Here is a 12904-nt window from a genome sequence, read left to right on the forward strand (position 1 = left end):
CTTATGTCGATGACATTTACTTAACAGATGATGACTTGGAGACTCACTTGAAAAGAGTGAACACCATAATACTTGGGTTCGCTGCAGAGGGTTACAAATTCAACTTCAAAAAGTCCAGAATTGCCCTTCTGACGGTCCTATTCTTAGGATATGAGCTATCAAGTGAAGGTAAAAGCCTGGCAGACAATTTCCTAGAGAAATGTGCCGTTATCCAAGCTCCTAAAACACTAAAAAACCTACAGTCAATTTTAGGCTTCCTAAATTTCGGAAGAACATACATTGCAAATTACGCAGAAAGGGTGAAACCCCTTTACGATCTAATTAAACCAGACTTTAAAAGATCCAGTTGGACTCAAACACACACAGAAATTTTGAGATCCTTACAAACAGACATGCTAATTAAGACAAAATTAGAAACCTGTGATAATACACGCAACCTTGTGATCCGAGTCATCCCAGGGAGATGCGGATTCACATACCTGACCTCTAATGAGGGAGAAAAGGTACCAATTGCATTCAAATCACACTTGTACACTAAGGCTGAAATGAAATTTAGCCCAACGGAAAAAATTCTTACAGCAACACAGACAGCTATAGCAAAAGAACGAGCCCTGGCACAAGGTAAACGAATAATAATCGTGACACCAATACCAGCCCTAGAGGCTGTAACAAAAGCGAGCATTCCAAATGCTAAAGCACTACATCCGAGATGGATACAATGGGCTAACTCTCTTGCTGCAACAGATGTGGTGTACGAATTTGATCCTTACTTGAAAACACAAGAATTTCTACAATATGAATTTGAATGTCCTCTGCCAACCGAAATTCTGCCTCTAGACCAATACGGCTGTATAATATATACAGACGGATCAGCACAACCCGCAGTAGGGGGTAAACAAGCGTACAGTGCTGCGTGCGCGATTGTTAAAGGTCGTTGGCACGAAGGGAAATTTAAACCAACCCTCACTAAAACACAATCTCGCGGAGATTGCACAGCTCAGCGAGCTGAACTACTAGCATTCAAGATGGCGCTTGAAAATACCGATCGAGAATTCCCCACACTTATAGTGTGCGATTCGTATTATTGCGTTCAGTCTTACAATGAATACTTGCAGATCTGGCTTCAGAACGGTTTCAAGGATGCGAAAGGTGGCACAATAAAGCATAAAATGCTCTGGGAACAAGTAGCTCTTTTACAAAAAGAACTACCAAAGACTCACGTGATACATACACTGAGTCATCAACGTGATGGCGTTCACGTTGCAGGGAATTCATTGGCTGATGAGGCCGCGAAAGCAGCTGTGCAAACGGCTTCCGTAGCTGCCGTCACCCGGTCAAAAACAAAAATAGACAGCGAAATATTACAAGCTGTCAGCGCTTCAGAAAAGGATTCGATAGAACCACTCCCTAAAGGCTTTCCAGTAGAATACTCATACATAACCGATGGAAACAATGTTCCTTTTGCTCGAATCCCTGGAGTGGGGGATAGGGCAATTCCAAACATGGAACACAGATTAGGACTAATAATAGCGGCACACGAAGGGCTTGCTTCTACCCATGCTGGCGTCTCAGCCACAGTATCATTATTAAAACAGAGATACTGGTGGCCACAAATGAGAAGACAAACAAGGAACTATGTTCTAGCATGTGAAATATGTCAAAAAATGAAAGTATCAACTGTGAGACGTCCAGCACAGACGCCCCTTCTAATCTCAGATAAACCATTAGCCTGTGTTTATCTAGACCACTGCGGTCCCTTACAAAGGGACGGTAACTATAAATATATCTTGGTCGCAGTGGACTCATGCACGAGATTCATATGGATGTGGCCCCAGCGAACGGCTGACGCCAGAACTGTTATAAAAGATTTGCGGGTCTTTATCGGCACATACGCAATTGGCATTCTGCATTCGGACAATGGTCCTGCTTTTAGCTCTCTGGCTTATAAGGAGGCCATGGTCAGCATGGGCGTGCAATTGCGGTACTCTTGTCCATTTCACCCTGAGGGGAACGGAATTGTTGAAAGAAAAAACCGTGACATAAAGCAATCTATAACAGCAAAGGTATTAGGTTCGGGAGCTGGGTGGGTCAAACATCTAATAAGTGTCCAACGTAGTCTAAATAACTTGCCAAGAAATTCTCTGAAGGGATTCAGTCCGTACGAATTATTATTCGGAACTAGGATGTTGATCTCTGACCTTGATAGTCAGACTTCAGTGGTAATAGAAAAAACCTTTGATGTCAAAGACCGTTTGGCTATTTTGCAGGACTTAAACAAAACAAGAAAAGACCTGAGCAACATACAGTTGAAACAACAGCCAACAACCACTGAAGAATCACCACCTGTCCCAGCAAGACCTGTCTGGATTCCAAAAGTCGGGGATCTAGTCAGGGAGAAGATCGCGGTAAAGAAGGAATTTGGGCCTTCTTACAGAAAAGCAGTTCCTGTCTTGTCTGTCAACGGGACAAGATCAGTTGTACTACCGCCACTTGCTGGAAAAAAGGAGAACCGAGTTGTATCCATCGACCTGGTAAAACCACAACATGTGGCCAATAACAAACAGTAGGCCAAGTGGACTCCCAATAAGTAGCAGAACACCAAGGTTTGCTACCAGTACAGAGGTCCTATCAAAGAGGCTCATCACATTCAAAACGCCTACAGAAGAACAACAAGGACTATGCAACAATGCAATAGAACTAAGACCTCTGAAAACCCAAATAAAAACATTTAGCAGAGACACACCAATCTACAATGAAGTTCCAAGTGAAAATGCAAGAAACAAAAATCCTGAACCAATTGGAACAATTGACAGAACTGCATCTGGTTACTTCATCAACTTCGATGATTCCTCTGAAGGTTTCAGCGAACAAAAGACACAGCCATCATCAAAATCCTTTAAAGACAAAGCTAAGGAACTTTTGAAACAACTGAAAGAAACATATCTGGTTTCCCCATGGATTGAATTTTGGGTGGGTTTTGGTGCATTTATCCTCATACTTTGGCTCATCATGGTATTTACCTTGGGACGCTTCATTGAGGGAAAATATGCTAAAATGGACACAGCAAGTCAGAACATCAACTTGGTCCTCAAACCACACACATCTTCACACGTCGAGAAACGAGAACTTTCTTCAGAACTTTCTTCAGCCAACTTCACAGCAATTCCAATACCTGGTGGGGTAGCCTGGGACAACACTGACTATGAAATTTATGGTCCGGTCGAGATCCTGAAATATCCACACCAAATCAAGATCTCCTTGAGTGACTTTGCAAAACCAAACTCATTTGCTGATGATTGGGACTTTGAAAGTATAAACAATATGATGTCTGACTTAGTAATGTCTGCTAAATTTACAAAACATGATTATTTGCAAGGTTCTACAAATTATGATAGTATGTATTGCTATAACCATTATGGTAACCATTTCTTGCATAAATCTGCACAACCTAGAAATGTTTTAAATTATAATCAATGGGAACATTGTGCTACACCTCCAAAAGGGAGCTCTAGAACCGTTTATGACAAATATTCATATTTTTCAGGTTTTAACATAACTAATGCTGAAACATTTTATTACAAATTGTCAAACAAGACAGGGATGAAAACCATGATAACCAACACGAAATTGATATATTCAGATTCATTCTTTGAAAAAATGAATACTTTTGGATTTGATTATTGGGACAAAAATGTTGATTTGAAAAGTGTTTGGGGTACAAAAGAATGGCAAGTACAGGGTTTAGAAGCTTTGTTTAGAGCCTGCATGATCCCAGAACAAATGATATTTTTAAATGACACTGTTCAACAAACCACCTGTCTTGGCTTAGCCAAAATCAAAGATTTAAATAACCTGTCTATTCCAAAGCCAACAATGTTTAGCAATAACTCTGATACAGATGAAGGAATAGACATAAACCATATACTTAACCAAAACAGAACACATCCTGATTGGAAACAATGGTTGATCTGGCCCACAGATACAAATAACTGTCAAGATAGATTCCTGAATAAAACACAGGGTTTCAAAATGACCAGGCCAGACCCTAGATATCCCCAAAGACATCACCCAGGGATAATAACAACCTACAGTGTGGGCAAATTATGCCTTCAATGGCTACAGACTTCCACACTGCCTGAAATTAAGCAACACCTAACTTTACTTACTGATGGTGCTGACTTGCGTGATTTCATACTGGGACCACGCAAACAGCGTCAAAAGCGTTTCATAGCAGCCTCTGTATATGCAGCATACAATGAGGCCTGGAAGGTTACTCAAATTGAAACAGCAGAGAGAATACGTGAAATTGATCGTATTAATTTGGAAAAATCACTATCTGTAGTGGACAATGGGTTAATGACTCTGTCCTCCAGAATTTTTTCATTGGACAGCATTGTGTCTTCAGCAATCGATATATTATCGCAAGACTTACTGTTATTACAACATGGTCAGTCACAATTGCGTTCTATTGTACAGCTTGGCTGGACGTTACAAAATCTGCGTTCAGGCTATGTGCCTTGGCGTTTAATCAACACAACGTCACTATTCCAAATCTTTAACCTTACTGATAGACAAATCGGTATGGCGCAGAAGGGTGCTGATTATACAATCTTGAGCATTGAAAAACTAGAAAGATTACCAATGACAATGTCAGAACGACCTGTCAGTGAATGGATAATCCACGGAATCATAAATATTCCAATCTCAACCTTCAGGTTTCAATACTGCCAAAAATATATACAGGCTGGCATGTACGAGAAATTGGGAAAGGGGTACCTTAAAACAACTTGGAACCTGCCCTATTCACATGCATGTGTCAGTAACAAAGGACAGAAAGTGTTTCTTAGTGGCAACAATTGTGAGATGTCACTAAGCGGCACGCTTCTGTGTAACGGTATTAGTTTGCACGGAGCCTGTGAAGGGAATTCATACAACCTTTCATGTCACCAGCAAGGCGCACCTGCAACTGAAATAGAACCATTCTTTCAAAGACTCTATAATGGGAGTTACATTCTTATTGTAGACCGCAGATGTTGTAGTCTTATGCCCGGGACTCCTTATCTCGTCACCACGACGGCGAAGGTCAAGTGCTGTGGACGTTCTTTGTTCCCCAGCTCCTTACCAGACAGGGAGGCAAGGGCATGGCCCGGTTTGAAAATTACTTCTATTCGAATAGATACTTTAAGCAGAATGAAAACAGTGCTTCTTCAGACGCCTACAAGGCTCACGTCATCTAAAGAAACGTATGATCTACAAGTCGCAAGGACGACTGCAGAGATACATACATTATTATCAACTATTTCCCCCGTACATTTCGCGGAAATCCTGAGCGAAATCTTAAATATTTCTGATACCACTGGGGTCTCAAAGGTATTTAAGACAGTATTTTCGATGGCATTAACACCATTCAAAGCCATACTGGGTATTTTTCCAGATTTCGTCCATTCGATTTTTGGCGGACTTCCCCTGATCCTGGGACTAATTGCAGGAATCCTATTCCTAGTCCTTATTTTTCGTTATGGCAACCCATGTCACAGATCAAACTCTCGCGACAATGGAAGATACGATCCTAGCCATTGGATACCGGGACCGGATATCAAAAATCCTGGGACTCTCCCGGCTTAGAGACCTAAACATGACTTGGTTTCTATCATTTCGACCAATGTGGCAAAGGTGTGTTTTACCTGTACTAAGGTGTCTGCTATGCGGAGAAGAATGCGTGTTAGACACCTGTCTGACGCTACAATCGGATGCGCCGGTGGATGCAGATACACCGTTGGTTCCTACCAAGGTTCACGCACTGTGCTGCCCTCAAAGGCTGCCAATTCTGATGACGGCATTCCTGGAATCTTCACCACTACGATTGAAGAGTAGTGAAGTTCAAGATGAAAGCAGCAATGCTAATCAGAATGTCAATGGAGACAATCATGCGCACGAATGCATGGTTACCCCTATTTCCGACTTAGTGGAACTTTCCCATGAAGCTGTTGACAGTTTTTTCGAAAGCCTGAATGATATGATGTTCTCTCCGGAACAGAAATAGAGACTTTTGAGTAAACTCGCACACGGCGTTCCCTGAATTCGGCCTTCAACCTTTAAAAATAAAGTCACATGAACAATTACAATCCAGTTCACGGACAGCAACTTTTTTCAGCAAGCCCTTAAAATATTTTTCTATATATTTTTTCCCCGGGACACTGATCTTCTGCTTAAAGTAAGAAACTATTCCTAGAGAACTAAGATTTCTATTTTAGATACTTTATATAGACTTTAGCTGCCCGCTGGTATGTTCACAAATATTTTATTATGTGATGAAATGGTCTCGGACTTCCTTTCTGTATAGCTATATTAAGAGCCATTTCATGTGTATTTCTCATATACCAAAAAGCAATAATGCATAACAATGCGTGTTTACTTTTGCATTTAATTCATAGCTTAAGTGCATACAATATATATGACTGCAATTTTTCAGTATATTTGAAAATTTCGAAATGCATTTATGTATTTTGGGGTGGTAAGGTATACACTATACTCTATAGTATGTTGTACTATGTTATACTATGCGTAGATTAGTAGATATGACCATAGTTAGCGTGGAGTGGGTGTCGTGTATTTCTATAGGTTCTGAATCGATCCCCCTATTCCTGACCCTATTCTGGTTAAACTACCTAGCTAGTTAACTAACAGTCAGCCCATGAGGCAAGAAATCCCCCATGATGCAGATACCGTTATCTGACGCAGTCACACTACGGCACAGGAACGTGTTATCTGATTAGGTCATAACGCTTGAGATCTAATTAGACAAGCGACATTCCTCCAGCCCCTGATAAGGCATACGACGTTCTCATAACAAATCAAACCTATGACAACCTGGAAAATCCGTGCGGCCATTGTTTTGATTTCACAGAGAACTTTTGCAAAAGAATGTGCTAACGAGCAAGTCGTATGACATCTTTATTGACGTACCTATGTCCATCCTTACGTCAATCTCGGCACCTTTAAGGTATAAATATTGCCGACCTTGCCCTATGCAAACACACGCGTGGTGACAAGACGGAGCAGCCATACTTGCCGAAGCCGAGAGCAGAAGCAGACCCCGCAGGCAGCAGCCCCGCCTTCCTGACGCGCTGAGAGACGCGCTGCTATCTCAAGCCGAGAGACCCAGCACCGGCGCTTCCGGGTAGCCCTCGCAGGCAGCCTGGAATATCGAGAGCAGAGAAAGAGATACCATTCCTCATTCATCCTAAATTCCAGGTACAGAACTGAATAACCCCTCCTAGAGAATTCTTTAGTTATTCACTTGGCAAAAACAAACTTAACTTAAACTGTAACTTTCTATTCCCGCCCACGCATTAGACTTAGGTCAGGTACACGGGGTAGGCGTATTTAGAAACACCAGTTGAGTACGTTTAGTCAAATGTATATGTGTATGTAAATATATTTTAATCATTTTAAACATCATATGGCTCAGAAACCATATCAATGTTTTTACAGTATTATTTTATACTATTGCTTTTAATGTATGCACTTTACTTAACTATAAGTATTGCAATAATATCGATCCATTTCTCTTGTACGAGAAAAGAGACTGATCAATAAATAACATCTTTTATTGAACACGCCCGTCTCTTCCTTTTCTCTACATTCTGATGAGACTAAGAATGCACGTACTGACTGAGTAAAATAATTGCCTTGTGCTCACACGACTCTTGAGATTGACTCTTGATTAGGGGAGAGCAAAGTTGTCATGTTCTATGGTTGTCAGAAACTAAATCCCTTCTTGTCTAATCAGGGGAGGTAATTCTTTCCTGAACATTCGAGAAAGTTTCTAGCGAACTCTGAGCTTAGCTGGCAAACCCAAAAATTAAGTCTAGTATCGACAGTAGTAGACCTAGTTAACGTCTGGCCTAGGCCTTTACTGCTGTAGGTACTATTCCAATGCGCAGAGCCTATTGGAAAGATAGGAACTACACTACAGCTCCTCTGTCTACAATAATTATATCGCCTGACAGCACACACCTGGTCTCCCGACTGTATCCCCTATCCCAGACACTGCGCCCGGAGGTGGATGGAAGAGCGCGGGTGGCCTGGAAAGGGAATTTGGGACACCCTCTGACAGGCAAGATGTGGTTGTGTTGTGAGCAGACCCGCTATATATCCAGCAACTATAAGCACAAACTACTCCACTTTAAATATATACATAGAGCTTATGTTAAATGTAAATGTCATGGTACTTATAGAGCGCACTGTCACCAGACGGTCACCTTGTGGTGTCGCCTATGCGGTTTCCTGGCGCTGATACTCATACCGCTGTGGAACCCCTCCTGGCTTTCCCTGTGAAGTGTCCACTCCTGGGCACCCCCAGGGTGAAGCCAGGCATCCTTAGCGCTGTTGGGGCCGGTGTGGAGGCTAAGCAAGCTATTGCCCAGAGTTGCAGCGTGGGGCCCGTGATTAGAATAGGCACAGAGGCGAGAATTAACAGGTCTGAGGAAATTGAGCCCAAGACCCCGCCGAGGCGGGAATCGAACCCTGGTCCCTGGCCAGAACTCTGCATCAGGGTCTGCCGCTCTAACCATTGAGCCACACTCCTCCACGTTACCCCCACACTAGTTGCAAAAATGGATCCAACTAGGCCCGACAATTGCCAGACGTTTGCAGCTGAGCACGCGGATTTCATCCATCTGGAATGGAACTACCCCCCTGTACTTGCATTCTGGGAGACGGTCTTTAGACACCTGGCATTAATGGCGGTAGCAGAACTGACCCCCTCCCCACTGCTTGCGCTGTTGGGATATGTCCGCCCTCTAGGGGGTGGGATTCGGTGCTTTACTGCTATCGCCATGTTACTAGCCAAGAGCCAGATCTCCTTACATTGGAATGGGATTGCGCCACTGACAATGAAGGATCTCATGTACTGTGGCACTACGAGTGATATTTATGCAACGCTGCTGCCCCTGGCTTCTCGACCTAAGAACATTTGGCAGTCACTCCGCTCCTTTTTGCTGCTCCACCCTGAACTCACTGACTGAAACCTTACACAGCTGCACATAGATGTGTTGTTAGCTAGCCAGCTAAACAGGGAAAAAAACTATCCTTGTACGAACCTGCATGGTTATGTGATTGTTGGTATTATATTCGTCATTGCCACATCGTATGCTAATGCTTACCTGACATACTATGTAGTGCTTTTGTCATGGCAATTATTTTTGAAGAAACATAATAAAAACCTGGGACATCCCAGTACCCGTAATTAGCATTTGACTTTGACAACACCATTGAGAAAGCTCTTGTGCACATCGCCCCACTGTGGGTGTGATATCAATTCTTGGAAACCCAGAAAGGACACCTGTATGTACCCACTGCAGCAGTAAATTAAATACTATGAAGTACATGTGGCAATGTTCGTTGTGAATCCCTAGAAACAGAACAAAAACAAGTATAGTGTACTTTACAAAAACTGCAAAATTCCATTTATAGGACTCCGTGTAAGACATTGCAGAAACTCTGGGAGAGTTTCCTTTCTTAGGCGAGAATATAATGACTTGCCAGGAAATTGTTGAAGGTAACTGGACAGAGTTGCTATGATTCAGCCATGGTGCATGGTTTCAGGCAGAGCAACATGTACAGCAAAAGTAGGGCAACATTACCATAACACAGTCACAAGCAGAACCGGGGCAGGCCTCGAGCTACTTACTAGAGCTTTGTCAACGCTCGATGGAGTAGGCATGGCAGATTTGAGGATACCGGGCTTCCTGCCTCCACTTATACACTCCTACTCACAGTTAACTGAACTTGTCATGTTTCTAGTATAGAAAGACAACTTTCAACATGGCTACTGTTTTTAATACAGACAAGTAGTAAAAACATATTCCCCGGTGCACCCCGTGAACCACGACCCCCAGCAACCCTTTCTGGTGACTCAAAAGCACAGGTGGAATCATCCTGCAGTAAGACTTACAAGCTTCTTGTGAAGGGTTGTCTTTTGTGTAACAAACCTAAAACTACCTTAGCTTCCGCAGATTTGTTTAGGTCTCCTCTTTATCGCCTCCCGACCTGAATGACCCCATTTAGTAAGTCCAAAGCTATTCATATACAAACTAGGTTTACATTTTAGCATGGGGACACATTAGGCACTTCGGCAAAAGGAAACCTTCCAGCCTGGTACTGTATCCTAAAAATGGACTCTCTGACAGGAAATAACTAGATTCATCACACATCCTTTCTTTGTCAAAGAAGCGACATTTCTCTATCCAGTGGAATCCTACCGCTGACAGTGGCACTTTAATCTTCTTTAAACAAATCTCCGTTTTCCTATCTTAAATAGCTAGCGACTCCTTTGCTTGCAGGTAAAGAGGCTCCAAGCCCTGCTCTTCTGTTTTTGAGGACTGGAGGTGAAACGGAGGATCTGAGGGACTCCACACATGCACACTGCACCAGTGGACCTTGTTGGGGGTTTGAATCCTACATCCCCGCATTCTGCAAGCGTTTGAAACCCACCATGTATTAGAATGCTACATCTCTGCAGTTTCAGGGCTGCCTTTTGGATATTAAAGGATGTTTCTGCAGGGGTTGCAATCTGAGATTCTCAGCTTTAAAGTGGGTGGAAAGTAATCAAAAAATTGCAGTTAACACTTGCCAAGGTTGTGCTGCCAAGGAAGGTCAGACTCTACCCCTGATGCATAAATGCCCCTCATGAAAGCATTTACTGAGGGCAAACATTCCCCATTCCAGGCTGTGAGACCTCCTTTTCCCACAATGGGCATCAGTTTCAGCTCCGGCTTCATAACCCAAAAGGGGCTAGAGGGCGTGAAATACATTTAGCTGGCTGCGAATATCATTTGTAGCGCTGCCAATAATGGCCACAAAAGGTAGAAATGAGTATTACAAGAAGTAGAAAAAATGTACTGCCTCTGTATTGCTTAAATTCTATTAGGGGAGTCCAAGGTGTGTAGAATACATTATAGGTTTCTAGATTGTTTTACTCCACTACTTAAACAATGAGAAAAGACCGCAACATTTAGCAAATAGGCAGGTGCCTTTACTGCATCCATTTATTGAGACAAACTGAATTAATAATGTATATGTAGGCCAGACTGATTCGGGTTTCCCATGAATGGGCCAGCATACATACCCTACTATGGGTGGCACAGGTAATGACCTCCGCCCCACAACACCTCTCCCACCCCCGCTGAGGCATCAGCCAAAAGCCAAATAAGTCCCTGGGTGTACCACCCAAGCACATTAAAAGGCATTACACAATGTGTATTGTATTGTAATTGCATTTATATAGCGCTTAATACCCCCGATGAGGCGTCAAAGCACTTTTTCAGCGAGTAGCACGCTACTCTGGAACCCAAGAAGGATTAGTGTTGAATTAGTATAGTGAAATATGAAAGTAATTGGAGTGGTGGATAGGTTAGTCAGTTGTTTGGATTCAGGGGATAGATGAGGGAAAGAAGAGGGGAAAAGGTTTGCATTTATATAGCACTTGTTACCCCCGATAGCCTGTGCCCTTAACCTCAAGCCTAAACTGTTAAATGTACTCACCTTAGCACTGGCGTGCTCAATTCTCAGTGTAGATTTTAACTGATGTCACTGTTCCTTAAAGCCCTACAAAAGAAGAAATATGCATTTGTATTAGAAATGAAGCTTGGCTGACACAATACAGAGCAAGAGTAGCAATGAGACATTCATCAGACATGCATCTGGAGTTACTCTTAAGACCCACATTTGCATCTCCAGAACGGCAGTGGATGACCAATGGGCACAAACATGAAGGCAGCACGCGCGGTCCCCACTCATGGACAGCCACTTCCTCTCGGCGCGAGCAGCTGTCGACAGTCACGTTTCCGAAGCATAAATGATTCAACGCGCGCGCAGCAGAGCAGATGAGGAAGTGGTGAGATCGCAGATTCCAGGAGGTGACATGGGCTCCAAGGGCTGGAGGTGCAAGAGGTGCCACCTTTTCATGACGCCATCACAGCCCGCGATGTCAAACTCGAGGGAAAAAAGATCTGTTTTGTAAGAAAAAAGCCTGACCTATTTAAGTCAGCAAGTGAGTACGCGTCCTTCCCGTTGAAAGGGAACACGGATAATAGAAGGGGCACGGGTAACAGCAGGTAGCAGCGAACTCATCATGAACACGTTTCGGATTTAAAAATAGGCATGAGGCAACAGTGTCTGATAGCCTCAACGTAGGGATAGTGTAAGCAGAAGGAGTCTGGGCATTCAGAACAAGCAAGACGGACTGGGATGAGGTGAAGATGGGTGAGGTGAGCCGGGATGAGGATGGAGTCCCATATGTGCCTTGTCAGCTGGCATAAAAGGTCAAAGCAACCACATCATCAATTTCAAATCCAAAAGTGGAGAGGTTCTGCTTGGGTAGTGTAGTGCGAGTAAAATCAGGCACAGGTTGGGCACCACACACCTTAGTGTGAGGCTGGAAGTGGAGGGCACCACATGCCTTAGTGCGAGGCTGGAGGTGGAGGGCACCACATGCCTTAGTGTGAGGGTGGAGAGCACCACACGCCTTTGTGAGACGCCGGAGGTGGAGGGCACCACACGCCTTTGTGAGACGCCGGAGGTGGAGGGCACCACACACCTTAGTGAGACGCCCGAGGTGGTGGGCACCACACGCCTTAGTGAGACGCCGGAGGTGGTGGGCACCACACGCCTTAGCGAGACGCCGGAAATGGGGGGCACCACACGCCTTCCTGAGACGCCGGAGGTGAAGGGCACCACACGCCATCGTGAAAGGCCAGAGGTGGAGGGCACCACAAGCCATCGTGAAAGGCCAGAGGTGGAGGGTACCACAAGCCATTGTGCGAGGCCGGAGGTGGAGGGCACCACAAGCCATTGTGCGAGGCCGGAGGTGGAGGGCACCACAAGCCATCGTGAGAGGCCA

At 43.9% G+C, this 12904-nt stretch overlaps 1 protein-coding gene across 8 annotated transcripts in view; it reads right to left on the bottom strand.

Annotated features, from left to right (window-relative positions):
* The window catches only part of NUMB (NUMB endocytic adaptor protein), a 336147-nt gene that overhangs the window by 167973 nt on the left and 155270 nt on the right, over positions 1 to 12904 (bottom strand). For all 8 annotated transcript variants that reach the window (XM_078659507.1, XM_078659504.1, XM_078659509.1 and 5 more), the window contains one exon: positions 11548 to 11610. The gene's annotated coding sequence lies outside the window, so the exon portion shown is untranslated. The remainder of the gene's footprint in view (positions 1 to 11547; positions 11611 to 12904) is intronic.

The sequence above is a fragment of the Lissotriton helveticus genome, chromosome 9 (assembly GCF_964261635.1).
Source record: "Lissotriton helveticus chromosome 9, aLisHel1.1, whole genome shotgun sequence".
NCBI lineage: Eukaryota > Metazoa > Chordata > Amphibia > Caudata > Salamandridae > Lissotriton > Lissotriton helveticus.